The sequence below is a fragment of the Rattus norvegicus genome, chromosome 8, assembly GCF_036323735.1.
Source record: "Rattus norvegicus strain BN/NHsdMcwi chromosome 8, GRCr8, whole genome shotgun sequence".
NCBI classification, from domain to species: domain Eukaryota; kingdom Metazoa; phylum Chordata; class Mammalia; order Rodentia; family Muridae; genus Rattus; species Rattus norvegicus.
Window position 1 is genome coordinate 26,692,163 of NC_086026.1, and position 15,453 is coordinate 26,707,615.

Consider the following 15,453-nt stretch of genomic DNA (forward strand, 5'->3'; position numbering starts at 1 on the left):
CACAGAAGCAGATGCAACAATAATTTCACCAAACTCTTGGCATCTCTATTGACCTATTTAGGAGATAAATGTTCATATTTTAGGAATTGGAACTTTATCTCAGGTAAAACAATATTCAGGATGGGTTGAGTTTATAGGGGCAGAAGGACAATAAGAAAAACTAAACTGTATATGGCTAATAAAGCCTTGAATCTATTTAGGTATGAATTGTTAAAACAATGAATAATATAGATTAACATTTCTCCAAATTTACAAACAAATCATGAAATAAAGAATGCTGTGATAAAAAAATTAAAAGATATAATTAGGAGCATTCAATAATAATTCCGGTTGTACACAAGCATGATACTATAGCTATTGGTTTTCAAAGGTAAGGTACTAGGTTCCCTACCTTTGAAATGTCTAACTGACAAATCTGTGTGGTTGAAATAAAGGGCTTTGATGTTTGAAAAAATGATGTATTAAGACACCTGGTACAGGAGCAGCTAAATGATCAACATATTGAAGAATCAACCAATCCTTGAAATTCTCCTATATTTTTCACTTTAAAAACTCAGGAGACTGGAAAACATTAACAGATTGAAGAGCCATAAATAAGGTAGTTCAACCAATGAGCTTTGCAGTTTGTTATTCCTTTGTCTTCTCTGTTACTTAAAGGATAGTTTATTATAGTAATTGATTTAAAAGACTGCTTTTTGTTTTTACAATATCTTTATAAAACAGGATAAAAACTGCTTTCACAGTGTCTACTAATAATAATGCTTGACATTTAAAAAGTATCACTGGAAAGATATTCCACAAGAAATGTTAAATAAACCAATACATCAATATTTTGTACAATGTCCATTAGTAATAATTTGTAAACAATTTCCTTAATTTAAAATTCATCATTATATGGATGATATATCGCTGTTGATTCAAATGCAGAGATTCACAAAAGGAATTACAAATTGCTATTGAAAAGAAACAAAGATGAGAATATATTAATAATCTGAAGTATAATATCGGTTTACAGAATATTCAGGAACAGAAAATACAAAACAGAAGATATTAAGTAAAAACTTTTAATGATTTTCAGGAATGGCTGGGAAATATTAACTAGCCATAACCAACCATTAGATTAACTACTCAAGAACTACTTAATTTATCTCAAACCTTACAAAGTGATCATGAAATAAATAGTTCAAGAAAAATATCAGCTGAGGGTATTGGCTCTGATAGAAAAGAATTACAGGATCCAATGTGGATTTCTTGGATCTAACACTCAATTGATTTTTAGTTATCTTGTCTTTTACTCATTCTCTGACAGGAATCCTTATGTTGACAGAATATAATATCTTAGAATAGATTTTAGCATGCAAAGTAAAATCTATTACCTATACTGCAAATGTTTCTGAGCTAATACTGAAAGGAAAAAATGAGACTTCATCAATAAGTATGAATAGACCAAGCAGAAATTATGGTACTTTTTACTAATGCTAAAATTGCCTCATTATGGGTGGAGATTGGACAGCGTCAAAGAGTTTGCAGTAATTTTGGGGGAGAGATTAGCAACTAAAATACCAAAGCAAGAGACTTCAGCTTATAAAAAGAACTAATTGGATTCTGCCTCATATAATAAAAGATACAGCAATTTTAAGAGTCCCTGCATTCTATACTGATGCAAATAAATCAGGAAAGGCTGGTTATAAGTCAAGAAAAATAAATAAAATTAATCAAAGCCCTTATGATTTAGTTTAAAACCCATTCTTATGGTATTGTTAGATTTTCCTGAAACTCTTAATATAATTACTGACTCTGAATATGCAGGAAGAGTATGTTTACAGATTGAAATCATTGAACTTATTCTGTATGATTCAAAATTAACCTTGCTATTTATTCAACTACAACAGGCATTCAGAAATAAAAATCATTCATTGTATATAACACATATAAATACCACACAGATCTGATTGTTGGTTTAGCACGTGGTAATGAATAAATTAATCAACTATTAATATAAAATGTTCAAGAAGCCTCATTATTTCATAAGAAACACCATGTTAACAGCAAAGGTTTGAAGACAAATTTTGTCACTTGTCAACAAGTCAAAAATTATAAGGAAATATCCTACTTGCTCTTTGTATAACCAGACTCCACTACTTGCAGGAAGTAACCTAAAAGATACTCAAAGAAATGAAATTTGGCAAATGGGTGAGTTTCACTTTGCAGGGTTTGGAAAACTAAAGTATGTGCACCATACAAATATATACTCAGGATTTCTATAGGTAACTGCTTTAAGTTCTGTTAAGGCTGACCCTGGAACTACAAATATTAACTGGAAGTTGTGGCTAATATGTGGATGCTTGTACAAATTAGGAATGATGATGGCCCAGCATAAGTTTCTAGTGAAATGAAATGGGTTTTCGTATATTACAACATTAAGTATATTACAGGTATACCACACAATGCTATAGGACAAGAAGTTATAGAAGGATCTAATTTCACATTAAAAGATATACTTATTAAATTGAAAATGGTAAAAAAAAAAGCCCAAGAGGTAGACTTTGCCATTTTTTATTGGATATTTTATATACTTACACTTCAAATGTTATCCTATTTCCTGGTTCCCTTTTCTGCCACCCACCCTCCCCCTGCTTCTATGTGGATGCTCCCACTTGCACCCACCCATGTCCACCTCAACATTCCGGCATTCCCTTACACTGGAGAAAAGAGCCTTCACAAGACTGAGGGCTTCTCCTCCTACTGATGACAGGCAATGCCATTGTCTGCTACATATGCAACTGCAGCCATGGATTCCCCCATGTATACTCTGGTTGGTGATTTAGTCCCTGGGACGTCAGGGTCAAGGGGTCTAGTTGGTTGATACCGTTGTTCTTCCTATGGTGTTGCAAACCCCGTAAGCTCCTTCAGTCCTTTCTCTAACTCCTCCATTGAGGTTCCTGTGCTCTTTATTAACTAATTTAAATTTTAAAATGCTAATGAGAAAGAAACAATATATTTTGAGAGAAATTGGATATTAGAAAAAACAGCCTCTAAATTTTAAAGTTATATTGAATTCAGTATGAAAAGTGTGATATCTGCTACGTTGGGAAAGAAGATTTGTCTTTGTTTCCCCAGGAGAATAAAAGCTGTGGATACCATCAAGATTGATATAGATTACATTCATACTGAACGTCCTCCTGAATAAGGATGAAATCTTTCATCAGACAGCTCACTCATTCAGTACAAATTAATTTATAAAGACCAATATACGCTTTTCATTTGATCGTGCATGATAAAGTAAAATACAAAAAATAGTGATTTTAAATGATAATACATTTGCCTTATTGGAATTAAATGGAAAAATAAATGGATTTGGTTAAACATTGCATCTTAATTCTCTGTTAGAATGTTAGATTGTAGATTGCCATGTGGTCCACACCATCTTGGATATCAACTTTTGAGTTTTCTTGTTACATAGAAAGGATGTTTTTGTTGTTTGGTATTTAAAACAGTCAAAAGATTTTAAATATTAGTAAAATTCAGAAGGTTCCTAGAGATCAAACTTATTTTCTAAATCTCTAAGAATTGGAGTGATTTGAAGCTAGGATAAAATATTTGAACAAGGCAATGAGAGCCCATGCATTGCATTCCAGCAAAGATAGGCATATCTCCATAAATTAGTTGTTTTCTAAATTATAGCTATACTGCAAACAAGGTGGTTGTGGCCAACGCTTTAATTAGACCTCCCTGAGGCAAAACTGAGATACAGCTTCTAATTGGTATATTTGCACACTAGAGAAATCTCAAATTAACTTTACAGATTATTACAAAAAAAACTCTACAGGCTTATTAGAAAGGCAGCTAATTTCCAATGGGAACAGGAACAAAAAGCAGCTTTTGTGACTGAGACTTATCTCATCTCTGTGTATGCAACCCTGTCCAATGTTGCACCAAGTGATAATATACTTATGGATATTGTATTTTTCAGTAAATTAGCAACTAGGAACTCTTCATGAAGAAAAAAAGGAGTCCACCAACATTTATCTGTTGGCTTCTATTGCAAAATTTTCCATATGTGGAGAATATTCTGTCTTTGAGAAATAAATTTGGACATTTTAAGAAGCATGGAGCATCTTATACTCAGTCGTTGCCAACTATGATCATAAGGGCAGAATCTTTTGCAGACTCATCTATGCATGTAAAGGTATTACAATGGACCTGGCACCTAATTCCTTCATGATTAGGATGAGGTATCAAAAGGATTTGTGCATTCTCTTCCTGAAGAAATAACTCAGTTACCAAAACTGCTCACCACTCCCCTAAAAGAGACATGCCTTGAACTGTGGGGCAAGTGCAATGGTCATAACATTTTATTGCATTGTTTACTGCCAGTTTATCAACCAGTGATGGAACCAAAATTAATGTAAAGCAGAAGACTATAGATTGGGAGATGTAATGATCAATACTAAGGAAGAAACCACAAAACCAGTGCTAGAAGACAAACAACTAGAAAAACAAAAGAAAAATCTCCATCTCTTCCAATTCATGGTATGTGCTCAATGGTACAACTATATTGTCATCAAAATGGAAAACCACTAACTGGTAGGTAGATAAATGGCAAAAATATCTGGTCATAGGAGGCATGAATTGAAATGGCAAAACTTAGCAAAGACATCAAATTTTATGTCGCTCATACAGGCAAGACAGACAAAAAAGTCTAAAAATAATGAAAGTGTGGACATATTAGCATCATGTCCAAGTCTATAATATAATAATAAATTTTTCCAGTGGTCAATTTAGAATAAATCAAAAAGAATAATAAATTACACACTCTGAAAACTTGTAAGTTTGCCCTTAATACTAAAAAAGTAAGGGGAAATAGAGAACCAAATTAAACCAGGACAACTCTATGAGAATAGTAATTATAAAGAATCCATTGCCAGGTGGTGTTTCAGCTGATTAATCCCAGCACTAGGGAAGCTCATGCCTTTAATCCCAACACTTGGGAAGCAGAAGCAGGGACATTGGAAATACAGTGGTTTAAATTTGGAGGAAGGAGGTTGGGAGGACCCTCTAAAATGTCCCAGAGACCCGTGAAGTAAGAAACTCTCAGGACTCAAAAAGGGGGAAACCCTAGATGAAAAGCCCTACAATGGGAAGAGGGAACTTACTGAATCCACGTCCAGCAAAAAGACAGAGCATCAAGTGAGAGATGGGCTTGCTATCCCCCAGCCAAACTCTGACCTATAATTCTTCCTGTCTGAAAGAAATGCAAGAATAGAAATGGAAAAGAGCCTGAGGAAAAGAAGGTCCAGTTACAGGCCCAAAGTGGGATCTACCTCAAGGGGAAACTCAAAAATCTAGCACCATTAATGAGTCTATGGGGTGTTCACAAAAAGGAATTTACCATGACTGTTCTCCAAAAGACCCAACAAGCAGCTGAAAGAGTCAAATGCAGGTATGTGCACCCAACCAATGAACAAAAGATGCTTACCCCTCTGGCTGATTAGGTGGGAAGCTAAGGAGGAGGGAAACCCTATAGGGAGACCAGCAATCTCAATTAACCTGGACCCCAGAGATTTCTTAGACAATGGATCACCAACCAGACAGCGTACATCAGCTGAGATGAGGCCTCAAACACATATACATTAGAGTACCCCTGGGTTTGGGTTCAGTCAGAGAAGATGCACCTAACCATCAAGAGACTAGAGGCCCCAGGAAGTTTAGAAGTCTGGTGGAGTGGGGACATCCTTGTGAAGATGTGGGGAAGGAGAGGGATGCAGGGGGTGGGGAGGAGGTATGGGATGTGGAACTCTCAGGAGGTAAACTGAGAGGGGAATAAAATCTGGAGTATAAAAATAAATAAATTAACTTATAAATTAAAAAACTATAATTAAGAATGATGTCTATAGAAGTGTGTGACAGTGATATTTCTCACAAATAAATCTGGATTTTGCAACTCAAAAAACAAAAAGAAAAATAAAGAAAAGAAAAAGGGCAGGCTGAAATTCAAAGTGAATTTCATTTATAATCTAAAAATAAATATAATTAAGCCTTTAATACATATATATTAATATATATATATGAGAGAGAGAGAGAGAGAGAGAGAGAGAGAGAGAGAGAGAGGGAGAGGGAGAGAGAGAGATATGAAGGGAGAATAGGTATCATTATCCACGCATACTAAGGTGTAGTTGGTTTCAATTTTCCAAAAGAATTGTTTTTACTTTCAATTGAAAGTTAATTTCAGTTACCATGTTTCAAGGAAACATGACTATTCCTAATAGTAACCTGTGAGGTTTCCAAGAAGATGATGGGGCCCATGTCATGATAAATCCACTTGGATTGTGGTAACTCTAAGCACTTGGCAAAATTGCCAAATGCCTCTACAGATGCTGGGTTCTATGCAAACAGATCACAGCTTTGGGTTGATTACTGTCTCTAGCTAGCCAGGACTGCCACTGAGCTGACAAACACCATTCCAATATCATCTTGGGACTACAAACTTCTCAGGACATTCAAATTTCTAAGTTCATATGAGACTGATATGATCATTTTACAAAACTCAAAAATACTCAATCCTAAAAGTGCCAAATACAACAAAACTGCACATTCTGGAAAGCTTGACAGAAATAGCTTCATTACTGTAAATAGTTTTACAAAATGTGTTAGAGTTAAAACCTATTCTTTATTTAGACAAAATATTTCTACCTTTTCTTGTTTGTCTTTTCATCTCTTTCCTCATAATTATAATAGTCATCTCACAATCTTGCTTTGCCATTATCTTATTTTATTACATTCTGTTTATAGAACTGATGCTGTGCCTGTCAACTATCTGCCTTATTTTGCTTAAAATCTTGATATTCTCTTATATTTACTTTCTATCATTGCATTCTATTTTGTGTAAGATTGGATTCCATTGTGGAAATACATCCCATAATTTCTCTTTCTACTAGCACTTCAATGTGAATTGAGACTGATTTAATAACTTCTTTAAAGAGCATCAGAATACGTATAGTTTAACAATTTTCTCTTTGTATGCTGACTTTACTTGCTTCAAATACTTAACCTGGAATACTATGAATTATTGCTACAGTAGTTAAATTTTTAATTTGTATATGCATGCATATGTGTATGTGTATGTGTGTGTGCTTGTGTGTGAAAGAGAGAGAGATGGAGAGACAAAGATAGACAGAGGTACAGAGAGAGACAGAGAGAAAGAGAGGAGGAAGAGGAAAAGGGGGAGGAGGAGGAGAAGGGGAAGAGGAAGAGGAGAATATTTTCCCTAGTAACTATACTCATTTAGATTATTGTCTTCAGTGTATAAGTTTCCTTATAATAGATATTCTCTCAAGTATTTTTGAATCTATGTGTATTCTATAGCAGAAATGCTATGAAGATGATACTTCAGTGTAAGTTTATAATAAATACTTATTAATTGTACAAAATGTACACACAATTACATATATGCAATGCAGTCTGAGCATATTATCCCCTAATCTTCCTGCCTTATTACCTCCTCCTGTTTGTATTCCTTTCAACTTGTGTTTGTAAATTTGACTCATTGTGATACTGAACATCAAGAAGTGAGTTTCACAATAAGAATATCAAACAAAGTAACTAGGAGGAACAGGAGTCCCTAGCTTGCTGAATTTTGTTATACTCGGAACCATGGTAAGATATGCCATATGTGAAACTGTTCAGCTTGTAGTAACACAAGTTCAAACCTTTAAAAAGTATCAAGTTACAAAGACAAAAGCCAAGACACACAGAAGTTCTAAATTCCAGAGCCAAACCTGCTAGAATAACAAAAATGGGAAATAAAAATCTTTTTAAGATTTTATTTATTTATATTACATTCATTGTTCCCCTCTTGAGGTCCCTCCCACAGTTCTTCACGCAATTCCTCCTCCCTCTTGCTTCTAAGAGGTTGCCCCCCTAACAGAACTCCCCTTTCCCTGGGGCCTCAAGTCTCTCCAGGATTAAAGTCATCTTTTCCCACTGAGGCCAGACCAGGCAGATTTCTTCTATATTTGGGCCAGGGATGTTGGATCAGCTCAAGTATGCTCCTGGTTGATGGCTCAGTTTCTAGAGCTCCCTGGTGTCTGGGTTAGTCGAGACTCTAATGGAGTTGCTCAAACCTTCAGTTTCTTCACTCCATCCCATAATTCAACCTTGACTTTAGTCCAATGGTTGGGTGTAGGTATATGCTTCTGTCTCAGTTAGCTGCTGGTAGACCCTCTCAGAGGAGAGCCATGCCAGGCTTCCATCTGTAAACACATCCTAGCATCAGTAATAATGTCAGGCCTTAGTGCCCCCACCCCTACAATGAGATGCATCCAAAGTTGAGCTGGTCATTAGACTGCCTTTCCTTCAGTCTCTCCTCCATTTTTCCCAGCAATTCTTTTAGACAGGAACAGTTCTGGGTCAGAAATTTTGACTGTGGATAAGTAACCACTGTTTGATCCCTGTCTATCTAATGGAGGTGGATTCTTGGAGTTCCCTCTCACCAATGGTGGATATTTTGACTAAGGCTACTCCCAGTGAGTCTCTCACCTCCTGGGTCCCAGTACTTTCTAGAGGGTTCCCCCGCCTCCATTACCCTAGGCTGCTTATCTTTATTCATTCTTTTGGCCCTCTGAACTTCTCTCCTGTCTGTGCCCCTCATATCTAATCCAGTTTCCCTTTCCCCTTTCCCCTCCCTCTCTCAACTAGATCCCTCCCCCCCTTTAACTCCCATGCTAAGTGGAATTGAAGCATCCTTACTTGGGCTTTTCTGCTTGTTGAACTCCTTACAGTCTGTGGGTTGCATCATAGGTATTCTGTAATTTTTGGCTAATAGCCACTAAGGATACCTTGTATATTCTTTTGGGTCTGAGTTACCTTGCTCAGGATATTTCCTAGTTCCATCCATTTGCCTACAAAATTCATGTTGTCCTCATTTTAAATAACAGAATAGTATTTCATTGTGTAAATTAACCACCTCCAGGGGAATTCCCATCCATGACCTCAAGCTATACCACAAAGCAGTATACCACAAAGCAGTGATAAAACCTGCATGGTATTGGTACAGAAATAGATAGGTTGATCAATAGAATAGAATCAAAGATCTAGAAGTAAACCCGTATACCTATGGACACTTGATCTTTGACAAAGAAGCCAAAACCATACATTGGAAAAAGAAACCATCTTCAATAAATGGTGCTGGCGTAACTTGTGGTCTGTCTGTAGTTGAAAGAAATTAGAATCATAATTGTCACCTTGCACAAAGTTCAAGTCCAAGCAGATCAGGACCTCAACATAAAACCAGATACACTAAATCTAATAGAATAAAAAGTGGAAAATATTTTCAAACTCATTGGCACAGGGGAAAATTTCCTGAACCAAGCACCAATGGCTCAGGCTCTAAGATCAACAATAGATAAATGGTCTCTCATAAAACTGAAATGCTTTTGTAAAGCAAAAGATACCATCAATAAGACAAATCAGCAATCTACAAATTTAAAGAAAACTTCACTAACTCTACATCTGACAGAGGAGTAATATCCAAAATAAATAAATAATTCAATACATTAGACTCCAAAAACACCAAATAACTCAATTAAAAAATGGGGTACAGTGCTCAACAGTGAATTCACAACTGAAGAATGTCAAATGACTTAGAAACACTTAAAGAAATGTTCACAGTCCTTAGTCATTAGAGAAATGCAAATCAAAACAACACTGAGATTCAACTTTACACCAGTTAGAGTGACAAAGATCAAAACCTCAGGTGACAGCACATGATGGTGAAGATGTGGAGAAAGGAACAGTTCTCTATTGCTGGTGGGATTAAAAAGTAGTACAATCACTCTGGTATTCAATATGACAGTTCTTCAGAAAATTGGAAAGACTTCAATCAGGCTGAACAACCAGCTTGGATATATACCCAAACGATGTCCCACCATACCACAGGGACAAGTGCTCCACTATGTTCATAGCAACCTTATTTGTAATAGCCACAAGATGGAAACAACCAAGATGTCCCTCAACCAAAGAATGGGAATGAAATTCTTAATGAGTTATGCATAAGCATAATTTTCTATTTTGCAAAAAAAAATCAGTTAAACTCTCTACATACATACAACATTAAGGATCCTGTTCCCATCTCTGTTTACCTGTCCCATCATGTAAGGTGGTATGAGAGGTGAAAAGGCACTTCAGATCTGAGATTTTTTATATTCTCTAATAAAACACATCTGAAGATGATCTTGCTCCCTTTATTTATTTTAGCAGAAGCTAAAACCTCTGAATTTATATAGAATCAAGTTTCAGTCACTTATCTTCACTTTCTAAGCCCCACAAAATCCAGTGTGAGTCAATAAAATTAACTATGATTTAGTAAAACATTTATGAACATAAATATACATAGTGAGATACATGATTTATGTGGCTAGAAATGAAATGAACTTCCATTTAAAAATCTGTTGTTAAAATTGTGAGAGATGGGATTATGAGAGCATTATCTTGTTGATCTGTTCAGTGCCTTTATAGAGAAGGATACAGAATGATTGAGGGCAGAAATTTCTTTAGTATTAATATATTCTCCATAAGTTACAAATTTTCTGACCTTCTATAAGGATATGTACCAACACTTTGTGAACATTTGATGCACAAACATGCACACACACACACACACACACACACACACACACACACACACACTGTAAGAATATCATGCATTCATGAACCATGAAGTCCATAAGTGATCTAGAGTCTGTAATGACCCTAAAAGTTAATGAACTTAACTCTGCAGTCAAAATACCAGACTAACTAAATAGAATAAAAACAGTATCTACTTATGTAATACCTTAAAGAAAGGCATCACACTGACAAAGACATGCACAGGATAAATGCTGATGGATGTAAAATACACATTAAAAGAAAACATTAAAAAACAATTAACAAAGTAACAAAGACAGATGAAACTTTATATCAAGACATCATAAGAGATACAAGAAACTACATATTAATAAACTACCAACACATCTAATATATTTTATTATTTTAAACACATGATCATTGAAAATATTCCCAAATTTTATAAGACATGTAAGTGGCAAGAAACATAAAATAGGTGAATTTAATACACAACTTTGACCAATGGCTAGGTCATCCCAATTAAAAAAAGAAATTTGCCTTCAGAGTTAACATATATCATGTCTCAAGGGGACTTATAAAATCATGTATAAAATAATCTATCCCAAGTGTTTGTATATACATTCTTCAGGGCAGTCTGTGAAACTTCCACTAGAATATATCTCATTTTATGCTATAAAATAAATATTAAATGATAAAATAAATGATTTCTGAAATGTTATCAAATTACAGTTAGAAAAATAATGATAAATATAAAACTAGATAAAATACACAAACATATCAAGTTGAAACAATACAAATTTGTACAGCAAAATGTGCCACTGAAGAAACTGGGAATTTCATTAATTATTAAAATTAAGAAAAATGAAAGCATGAGGACCAAAATATTGGTAAAAATATGAGGCAGGTCTAAAATGAAGCTTTTCAAATGAGTGACTACATTTCACAAACAGAGAGACTACAAATAAATAACCTAGTAACATAGTTCATTGTCTTCGCAAATAAGAACTACTAAAACAAAATAAATTAAAAATCAAATATTTCAGCTGAAATCATTTAACTGACTCAAAGAAAAAAAGTACCTCCTGTTCTTCTATAGCATTGGAATTCAATTCCCTGCACCCTGAAAATGTAGTTCACAGTTTCATGTACCTTTCAGCTCTGTGAAATTGAATGTTTTGGGTTTTTTTTTTTGCTTTGCAAAGCACTTGAATTCATATATGCATACACACTCACTAAATCACATACATTCATATGTGTATATTTAATATTATTATATAATAACCTATTTAAAATATAAAATAATTTAACCAAAAACAGAAGGGTAAGAATTAAAAATTGAATTACAAAGGAAAGTGTAAGATTAGAATAGATACGGCCAAACCACATGATTATTTAGGATCACACATGGCATTTTTATGGGATTTTTTTTTATTTATTTACATTTTAAATGTTATCCTCTTTCTGAGTTTCCCGTCCATAAATTCCCTATCCCATACCCCCTCCCCTTCCTTCTTTGAGGGTGTTCTCCCACCCCTTCCTGCCTCCTTGCCCTGACATTCCCCTACCCTGGGGTGGTCAAGCCTTGCCAAGACCAAGGGCTTCTCCTCCCATTGATGTGGAAATAGGCCATCCTCTGCTACACATGCAGCTGAAGCCATAGATCTGTCCATGTGTAGTCTTTGGATGGTGGTTTAGTCCCTGGGAGCTCTGGTTGGTTGTATTGTTGTTACTATGGGGTTACAAAACCTTTTCACCTCCTTCAGTCTTTTCTCAAACTCCTCCATTGGGGACCCCATTCTCGGTTCAACGGTTGGCTGCAAGTATTTGACTCTGTATTTGTCATTCTCTGGCACAGCCTCTCAGGAGACAGCTATATCAGGCTCCTGTCAGCATGCACTTCTTGGCATCCACAATATTGTCTGGGTTTGGTGGTTGTGTGGATACAGGCTGGATCCTGGGGTGGGGCAGACTCTGGATGGCCTTTCCTTTAGGCACAGCTACAAAATTTGTCTTCGTATTACCTCCTATGAATATTTTTGTTTCTGTGTTCTAAGAAGGACTGAAACATCCACTCTTTGTTCATCCTTCTCCTTGAGCTTCATGTGGTCTGTGCATTGTATCTTGCATAATCCAAGCTTTTGGTCTAATATCCACTTACCAGTGACTGCATACCACGTGTGAATTTTGTGAATGGGTTACCTCACTCAGGATGATATTTTCTGGTTCCATCCGTTTGCCTAAGAATTTCATGAAGACATTGTTTTGAGAGCTGAGTAGTATTCCATTGTGTAGATGTACCAAATTTTCTGTATCCATTCCTCTGTTGAAGGGCATCCAGGTTCTTTCCAGCTTCTGGCTATTATAAATAAGGCTTCTATGAACATAGTGGAGCATGTGTCCTTCTTATATGTTAGAGCATCCCTTGGGTATATGCCCAAAAGTTGTATAGCTGGGTCCTCAGGTAGTACTGTGTCCAATTTTCTGAGGAACCCTCAGACTGATCCCAGAGTGGTTGTACCATCTTGCAATACCACCAACAATAGAGGAGTGTTCCTTTCTCCACATCCTTGCCAGTATCTATTTTTACCTGAGTTTGTGATCTTAGCCATTCTGACTGGTGTGAGGGGGGATCTCAGGGTTGTTTTAATTAGCATTTCCCTGATAACTAAGAATGTTGAACATTTCTTTAAGCACTTCTCAGTCACCTGATATTTTTCAGTTCAGAATTTTTGGTTTAGCTCAGTACCCCATTTTTAGTAGGGTTATTTGATTCTCTGGAGTCTAATTTTTTAGTTCTTTGTGTATATTGGATATTAGCCCTCTATTGGATGTAAGACTGGTAAGGATTTTTCCCAGTCTGTTGGTTGCCATTTTGTCCTAATGACAGTGACATTTACCGTGCCTTACAGTAGCTTTGCAATTTCATGAAGTCCTGTTTGTCAATTCTTGATCTTAGAGCATAAGCCATTGGTTTTCTGTTCAGGAAATTTCCCCCAGTGCTCATGTGTTAGAGGCTCTTCCCCACTTTTTCTTCTATTAGTTTGAGTGTATCTGGTTCTAAGTGGAGGTTCTTGATCCACTTGGACTTGAGCTTTATACAGGGTGATAAGAATGTATCAATTTGCATTCTTCTACATGCTGACTGCCAGTTGAACCAGCATCATTTGTTAAAACTGTTATCTTTTTCCACTGGGTGATTTTAGCTCTTTTGTCAAAGTTCAAGTGACCATAGCTGTGTGGGTTCATTTCTGGGCCTTCAATTCTATTCAGTTGATCTACCTGCTTGTTTCTGTACCAATACCATACAGCTTTTATCATTATTACTCTGTAATATAGCTTGAGGTCAGGGATGGTGCTTCCCCCATTTATTGTTGAGTATAGTTTTTGCTATCCTGGGTTTTTTGTTATTCCAAATGAATTTGCAAATTGCTCTTTCTTACTCCATGAAGAATTCATTTGGAATTTTGATGGAGACTGTATTGAATCTGTAGATTGCTTTTGGCAAGTTACAATACTGATCATGGGATATTGTTCCATCTTCTGATCTTCAATTTCTTTCTTCAGAGACTTGAAGTTCTTGTCATAAAGATCTTTCACTTGCTGGATTAGAGTCACACTGATGTATTTTATATTAATTGTGACTATTGTGAAGGGTGTGTTGTTTCCCTAATTTCATTCTCACTTTGTTTATCGTTTGAGTAGAAGAAGGCTACTGATTCATTAATTTTATATCTAGCCACTTGCTGAAGGTGTTTATCAGGTTCAGTAGTTCTCTGGTGGAATTTTTGGGGTCACTTAAATATATTATAATATCATCTGCAAATAGTGATATTTTGACTTCTTTCTAATTTATAGTCCATTTTTCTTCTTCTGTTGTCTGATTGCTATGGCTAGAACTTCGAGTAATGTACTGAATAAGTAGGGAGGGAGTGGACAACCTTGTCTAGTCCCTATCTGAATGGGATTGCTTCAAGTTACTTTCCATTCAGTTTGATGTTGGCTTTCAAGGTCCATACCTAAACATAGTAAAAGCAATATACATGCATGATATTTTTAAAAGAATGAATTCAGTAAATTAGAAAATGTGAGAGAAACGGATATATTTATAAACAATTATAAACAAGGCTATTTAAAATTCCCAAATGGACCCCTAACAATCATTAAAGTAGTGAGTTTAGATGAATAATAAAAAGTATCTCTTGTAAAAATTGCAAATACTGGGAGGGATCACTGTTGTATCGCACCAGATATTTGAAGAAAACAGAATGTATCATTCAATATTTGCATATAGCCTGTATAGCAGCCACAAAACCCAGAAAAGTAAAAAAGAACAGTTGACAGGATAGGGGTTTGGAGGAGCAATAGAGAAGGAACTAACAACATACCAGAGACCTATTTTATCAAGGAAATGAAAAACAGAGACTCTATAGTGGCATGAGGAAGGTAAATACAAAACAAAACATACCAATTGATAAAAAAATGTCTAAAAATTCATAAGGAAAAATATTATTTACCTAAAAAAGCTATAGGATATGTAATTTCTTGAATAAATATACACATAATCTTAATAAACTTTTCTCATCTGACTGGCAGTGCTTCCACCAAAAGCAAAAGACCTCCTAACTAAAACACAATACCGGACAGGAGAAAGTCCTCTTCTCAGTTGTTGGCAGGGAATGGAAAAGAGGTTTCCAATGCATACAGCCTATTGCTATTGTCATTACCCTCACAAAATAAAAATTAAGCCTGTATGACTGAAGAAACAATGGACACATGTTTTTGTGAGAAACACAGCTCACTCTTTGAACTGTTTTGACTCACTAGAGGATT